Source organism: Vigna umbellata, chromosome 8 (genome assembly GCF_029865625.1).
Source record: "Vigna umbellata cultivar VRB3 chromosome 8, Vumbellata_1.0, whole genome shotgun sequence".
Classification (NCBI taxonomy): domain Eukaryota; kingdom Viridiplantae; phylum Streptophyta; class Magnoliopsida; order Fabales; family Fabaceae; genus Vigna; species Vigna umbellata.
In genome coordinates, this window is record NC_142172.1 from 43,539,924 (window position 1) to 43,547,349 (window position 7,426).

Sequence of the window (7,426 nt, forward strand, 5' to 3'; positions counted from 1 at the left end):
CCGGATTGTATGAATCATGTGTAGCTACGACATTTGTGCACCTGGGTGATGTAGTAACTAGGATACCCTCAACAGCTGTCATCCGAGGTTAATCCGTTCCGTCCAAGTTAACCTTATGGACTATGACCTCCTGTCATTCTCACACATGACTTACTCTTCTCTACATGAGAATGAGTAATCACGGAATATCAGGATAAACGCCCGCTAAGCTTTGCGCACATTCATACTTTACATTCAATAACCACTTTCTAAGATATTCCTCCATGGAATACTCTTTTATAACCAAACTATTTCATTCGCATCACATTTCAAATTCCCTTATACTTCATCATCAATATATTCAACTGAAATAAAATCACACTTTCTCATCATAGCACAAGTCTGAATGGAATAACACTCCTTAGAAACTAACATGACCGATCGCTATTTACAATTCCGCTTCAATGAACTAACCCTTAAGAGTTCAAACCGGACGCCACGAAGACTAGGCCGAGTACTAAGACTCTAGGCCGAACATCATTTATAGACCAATACTGTTTGACACCAAATACTAATAACTGATGAGATACTATGAAGAAAAAGAACGTTATTTATACTTAGCTTTTTGTATGAGACTAACATTAAAGAGACCGAGTGCTAGTCTAAGACCGAACACTATCAACTTAGTACAAGTAAGATATTGAGTACTAATATAAGAACGAACACTCATAAGAGACCACACAACTCAATAATATCGATCGCTATTACTAACATAAATATTAATACAAAACCGAGCACCATATTGGACGAGCGTTGATCTAAGACCAAACACTTACCAAGAACGAGCGCTTAGTACAGTAGAAGCACTATGGAGACCGAACACTCATTTACATATATTTAATAATATAAAATCGATCATCATTAACTAAATTCTCTATGGAAGAAGAATTTAGTTTAGACGAACGCTCAAAGGAAAATCGAACGGTCAATACTGACTCTCGGTTACAGTTTACATAATTATGCAGAGTATTACAGAGTGACTCGCAGACAATATCCCTAAAGCATGTGAATTCAGTTAAGACCCTACACTTCCATGAAGAATCTAACGATCACGAATGACGTTCAACCACAATTGCAAAATTTACTCAGAATACTGCAGTTTGAAGATCAAACCCTATTTCAACTCAATTCACACCATTTATCAATCATCCATCCACACATCCAAACATGCAGTAACACGAATATTTCATATTCTTCAAATAATCAAACAAAGTATCATACAAACATACAACCATTCAAAACAAGAATCTTAATCAAATTATATAAGCTTCCCTTACGTCTAAACGTAACCGAACACTCACAGATGCAGAATATAGCTCACCACTATCAGAGACCTTAGCGTTCGATAGTCACACTTTAAGAAACTAAACCAAACAGAAGACCAGAAATACTCAGAATAAGATGGTCCACTCATGCAACCAGAAATCTAGGTTTGCATGTGAAATAAAACGAACGTGCTAAGGAGAAAGTAACTCACTGGCTTAGAACCACAACTCGATCGGTTTAAATGAAAGCTCTTGACGCTGGGAGAGTTCAAACGGTGCCTGAGTGGTGATCGGAAGAAGAAAAGATGAGATTTTCTTAGAGAGAAGGTGGAGACGATAGAGAGAAGGAGGAGATTCAGAAGGTTGAAGATGAATGATGCATGCAGAGAAGTGCACAAAAATTTGAAAGTTTAAGTTTTACTCCTACCGTCAAAACCGTTCGTCCAATCTACATCACACACCTGTCTTCCACTTTCTGAATTTCAAACACTCCTTTCGCTTACACATGTATTCTACTAAATTGGGGTTTTAAGGGTTCTGACAATGATCTTGTCACATCTTTTGTCCATCGATAAGCCATCTCACTTGAATAAGAGGAGATTTTGTTTAATCTTTTTTAGCCCGTTACTCCTTTAATTTATAATTTTTTATTGTTGACAAAAAAAAATATTACTCACAAAGATCATAAACTAAAGACTACCAACACAAGACATATTGTATCACTATTAGTATACATGAACAATATATACATTTTGCAGGACATTCAAAATTGATTAAACCACATAATGATACGTGTAAACATAGAGTAAATTTTTATGTAAATTACTTAAATACTGGTTAATTTATGTAGACAAAGGCAGAAGAATAATCATGATTAAATAATGAAAATAGTGGATAGTGTATATGAAGAAATATATCATCTAATTTTTAAATTATTAAAAATTAACTTTTGTTTTTATACTTTTCTGAAAGAAAATCATCTAAACTGACTGTTTATTTACTGCAACATGTAAATAGCAGGAAATCTGTCTTACTCTACGTTAAACTCAGAAGAACATTAAATATAAGAAAAAGGTGCATTTTACTGAAGACAGCACAAGAGTTTTTTTATGAAGAAATAAAAGGCGAAATCGAACAGGTAAGAAAAGGATAAGACTAGAGTGAAGAAGAAGAAGGTAACATGGTCCAACTGTGTTTTCTTTGTTTTTGTTTACTTGAATGGCATTTGATGTAGCAGGAAATGAAGCATTGGATCTCCTCGGGGCGAGGGAAGATTTTCAGATGTACCGTGTTGTTTTCTATGTCACGTCGTAATCTTTCTTCTTCACCCTTCTCAGTTATGGCTTCGTTATCATCACCACATAGATACCTTCATTTTTCGCCAAATAAATTCTTGCAGTTCTTGCTGTGAGATGCAGAAGGTGTCTGGTTTCTTATATATGTTTTCTTTGAATTAAAGTTTTGATAATCTCATTTAATGAGTTTTAAAATAGTAGTTTTGGATGTGGTAAAAAGGAGCTGGCGAAAGAGAAAGAGATGATGCGTGTGGGTTTGCAATGCATGAGTTACGGTTAGGGTGGGAAGCTTGAAAGCTTCGTCGTTGTCTCACTGCAGAAGGAAGATTCTTCCATTTATGGCCAAATATTGCATTACTTCTCACGCCACGGAAAGTGCTGTGCCGTTAACACTTGGTATTATTTTATCATCAGGTGCTCTGCCTCCTCTTTTTTATAATAATAATTAATAACAGTAATAATTTCTCTGCTAAAAGACAGATCATGTGTCTGCTCTTGTTTTCTCTCCTGCCATTTTGTTTGGTTTTTCAAAAATCATTAAGAAAAAAGGTGAACAATTTTATTCTTCAATGTTCAGAATTTAACCTTCATAGAAATAATAAACAAGGGATACTGGTAACTTTTTTTTGACGTTTCAAGTGATAATTATTTACTAATTTCAACTACGATAAATGTTATTGATTGTTTTATGACAAGAGAAACCTATTTTGAACAATAAATTCATAAGAATAATACAGTGATTGGATAAAAAGCTCATTAAATTGGATTTTCATAAACTAAAAATAATGCAATAATATATATAACATACTTTTATTGCAACAAAATCGGATAAGATGAAGATGAAGTCTATCTGGCCATACATGAGTGAAGCATTCTTAATATCAAAACATTTCTCAAAATATATGATCGGAATCCAGATTAAATGTAAGTATTAATTAGTGAAATTGATCAAATTTAAATTGTGATTAGAATTTTATTAATCTTATACTTATTTTAAAAATTATAAATAAAAAGTAAAAAATAAGAGATATATTATCGTATTTATTGTAAATTTAAAACTTTCTTCTGTCGAATTTATTACTGACTTAAAAGAAGTATTTTTGACTGTACCTCGGACTTAAAACAGACGTGGATAAGACAAAAAAGTAAAAGCATAAAATGTATTTTGTGAGTCACTCGAGCCTTCTCCCCAAACAATTTTTTTTTTAAATCTCAGACATCATCCTAAACTATCCTTCAATCTTTTTCAAATATTCATTTCCCTGGGCAATAATCTAAAAAAACAAATAACATTTAACTTTAAAGAAAAAAAAAGTTATCATCGTTGCTGGCAATTTTCGTTTCTAATATTATAAACAAATTGACCTATTAGAGCAAAATACTTTCCGTTCGCAATTTTCGTTTTTCACATCATAAATAAATTGACATGTGTTCTCTTAACAAATAGATGGAGTGGGTAGATTCACTTTTATATATATCTCACATGATATGTGATTAAAATAGTAGTTTTAGTAGAATGAGTATTAATATGCTTTTTTTTTAATGAAACAAATTAAAATTTTAGCATAGCAATTTAATTATATTTTGGTATTTGAACTTCATTAATATTTAATATTTAATATAATTGAGTATATTAAATATATTGTTTAAAATTGATATAAAAAGTGTCATTTTTGTATCAGTTATAAAAGGATATAATATAGAAAGTGAAATATTCATTGTCTATTTTAGAGTTGGTATAAATTGAATATCATACAAAAAAATCAAGACTCATGAATTTATTAATTTTAGGGTTAAATATGTTTTTAGTCCCTAAACTATTGATCGTTTCTGGTTTTCGTCCCTCTTCCAAAGTAGGGTACAATTTAGTCCTCAATCTTTAAAAAACGTTCGTTTTAGTCGAAAAAACGAACGTTTTGAGGACTAAAACGAGGACTAAAAACAAAATTTTGAGGACTAAAACGAACGTTTTTCTAAAGAATGAGGACCAAATTGTACCTTACTTTGGAAAATGGACGAAAATCAGAAACAGACAATAGTTTAGGGACTAAAAACATATTTAACCCTTAATTTTATGGTTGAATAATATTATATCTCCATCAATGTTTTCTGAATTTTACAGTACACATAAATTAGTGTTGAGTGAAAAAAAAGTTATATAAAAACAACTTTAGATAATAATGTGTTATGTTTTTAAATATAATTAATTATGTAAACATAATAAATAATATTGAAAAAGACAATCAATTATCACTCAACATTGTATTTATACATTGGATAAATAAATACATTGTTAATATCAAATTAAATTTGTCCTTTCACGTTACTAAAACTAAAGTGGATTGTGTATTGAATATTAACATGGATAATTTGATAATATTTTTTTGACAACATTTTAAGACTATTTATGTGTTCTTCTGTGATTGGTCCATGTGGGTTTTATGATTATTATTATTGATTGTGAAGTAATTTTAGACCAATCAGAGAATTACACATAGATGATGTTAAAATGTTGTAAAAAAATGTTGTCAAAAGTATTATTATCCTATTAATATTTAACATTTGTGTTCACTTCCACATATTTATTGTTCAAGAAGATGAAATGACAAGTGTTGAAGAAGATGAAATGACAAGTGGATCTTGTTTTCCTTTAAGCAAATTTGCTCATGTCTGAGGGTGTTGATTTCAGGGATGGATGGGAGAAAACATCTTTGATGTGAGAAGGTTATTTAAAGGTAAATACTGTATATGGTAGGTGTTTTTACCAAAGTGACCATGCTCCAGTTCTTATATGTTGTGAGGAACCCAATTCTGCAGGTAAGGGAATCGATTATGGCATAGGTGAAATCAATTATGGTATGTAGGAAACTGATCCTTCTTATATGAAATCTATTTTTTTTATAGCGTTGTGTGTTATGATGTAGTTATTACGAAAGAGAAATGTGTAATATTTTATTTTTATATATATATATATTTTATCTATCACATTTATTAAAATTTTCGCAGACTTTCCTTTTTAAATTTATTAAAATTATTCATTTGAATGACTTTACTCTTCACAGTTAGAAAAAACTTCAATCTTTTAAGTAAAGAAACCTGTATCATTGTAACAAAATACGTAAAGAAAACATAATTGGTTATATCTCTTCTCTATTCAAACATTCATTTTGACGTTTAAGTACTCATTGCTAGAGATCGTTCTTGTAATCTTGGAGTAATGTATTTGTTGGACCTCTTCAATCAAGTTATATAACACGAAACGAAACGCAGCTTGAATGTCGTAATGTAATTGTATGGTCATTCATATCAATACTATTACTTGAACAACAGTGAACAATAAAAACAGTCACTATACATCACTTAAAAGGGGTGAGTCATTTCTAAAAAGTAATATATGAATTTGTTACTGAAAAATAGTGATAGAAAACTTTTTCTTAAACTTTGTTATGCCTGATAAAACGGTATCCATGAAAAAGGTTATAATTGGTGGGCGAAAGATATCGTTATCAAGTGGAAGAGTAATGGTATGATTTAGTTTCTTAAAATGTGTAGCCGGCCAAGTCCAGAATCAGAAGACGAGAAATACAATGGGCCTATAAGGACCACTTTGCATACAGGGCCTTATTTTTCAGACCTAACCCCAATTATTTTTCACTCTATTTTCTTTAAAACAAATATGACAGCACAAAAATTTAGCATTACGATGCCATGATCCTGCAACAACACAAAAACACTCATAACAGAATAATGAAGGAAAAAAAATAAGTTCGAATAATACAAAAAAAAATCTAACTCAATTAGTCCTGAATCACACAACTTACGTCACATGCTTTTAATTAAATTTCAGTTGTGAATTCTGGCACTGTACCATAGGCCTGCTGCACCTGCATAAAGATTCATATCTTATGCTTCACCTTTTTCCTTTTCAATTAATCAACTTCACTTTTATACTACTCACGTCACTGTGATGCATTAATTATTACTTTTAAACATTCTTAATTATTATTCTTAACTAGTATAATTATTTTTTTAGAGTATAAATTAATTGATAGAATTTTATGAGGAAAAACACTCACCTACAATTACTCTAAATACGATGATATCGTTGAAGCATCATAATTAGAACTTTTTTAGGTAACTTTTTATAAACTCGTGCATGCTTTCTGTCTATGGGTTAGTGCTTTGCCTTCTGAACAGGAGACAGCGTCGTCCCGTCAATAAAAATGTTTACACTTGATATTAATGCTGTTGTTTGGATGCGTCGTAAGTTTTTAAATTTCTTGAATCTTGACTTGTTTAACAATTCATACTGATAATCATTTAAAAAAATTATATCAACGATGGTGTTTTATCTATTATTCTAAAGTTTTAGTTTATAAATAACTAATGTTTAAACAAAGTTAAAATCTCAAATACATGCTTTATAAATAAAAAGGTTTAATTTAAAGTCTAGGTCCCTATTTTTGTTAAGAATTTCAAATAGGTTCTTTTTTTTTTCGACGTCTTAATTGAGTCTTTATTTTTGTAAAATTGAATCAAATAGAGACTTTTCGTCAAATTTAGAAGACGCGTTAAGGAGATGTTACGTGACATGCTAATAGTATAGTTTTAAATGACGTGGCCATTAACACCCTTGACACATCATCATCTATTCTAATTTCATCATCTCACCATGTCGCGTTGCCGCACCATTGTCGAAAAGCTGCCGCTGCAGAGTCGCCCAGCCACACTCCGCGGCCAATCACCATTTGAGTGATCTTCGTCGCAACCACATTCCACGGCCTGCCACTATCATCCTTCGCGCAACCTGCAGAGAAGAAGAATTCC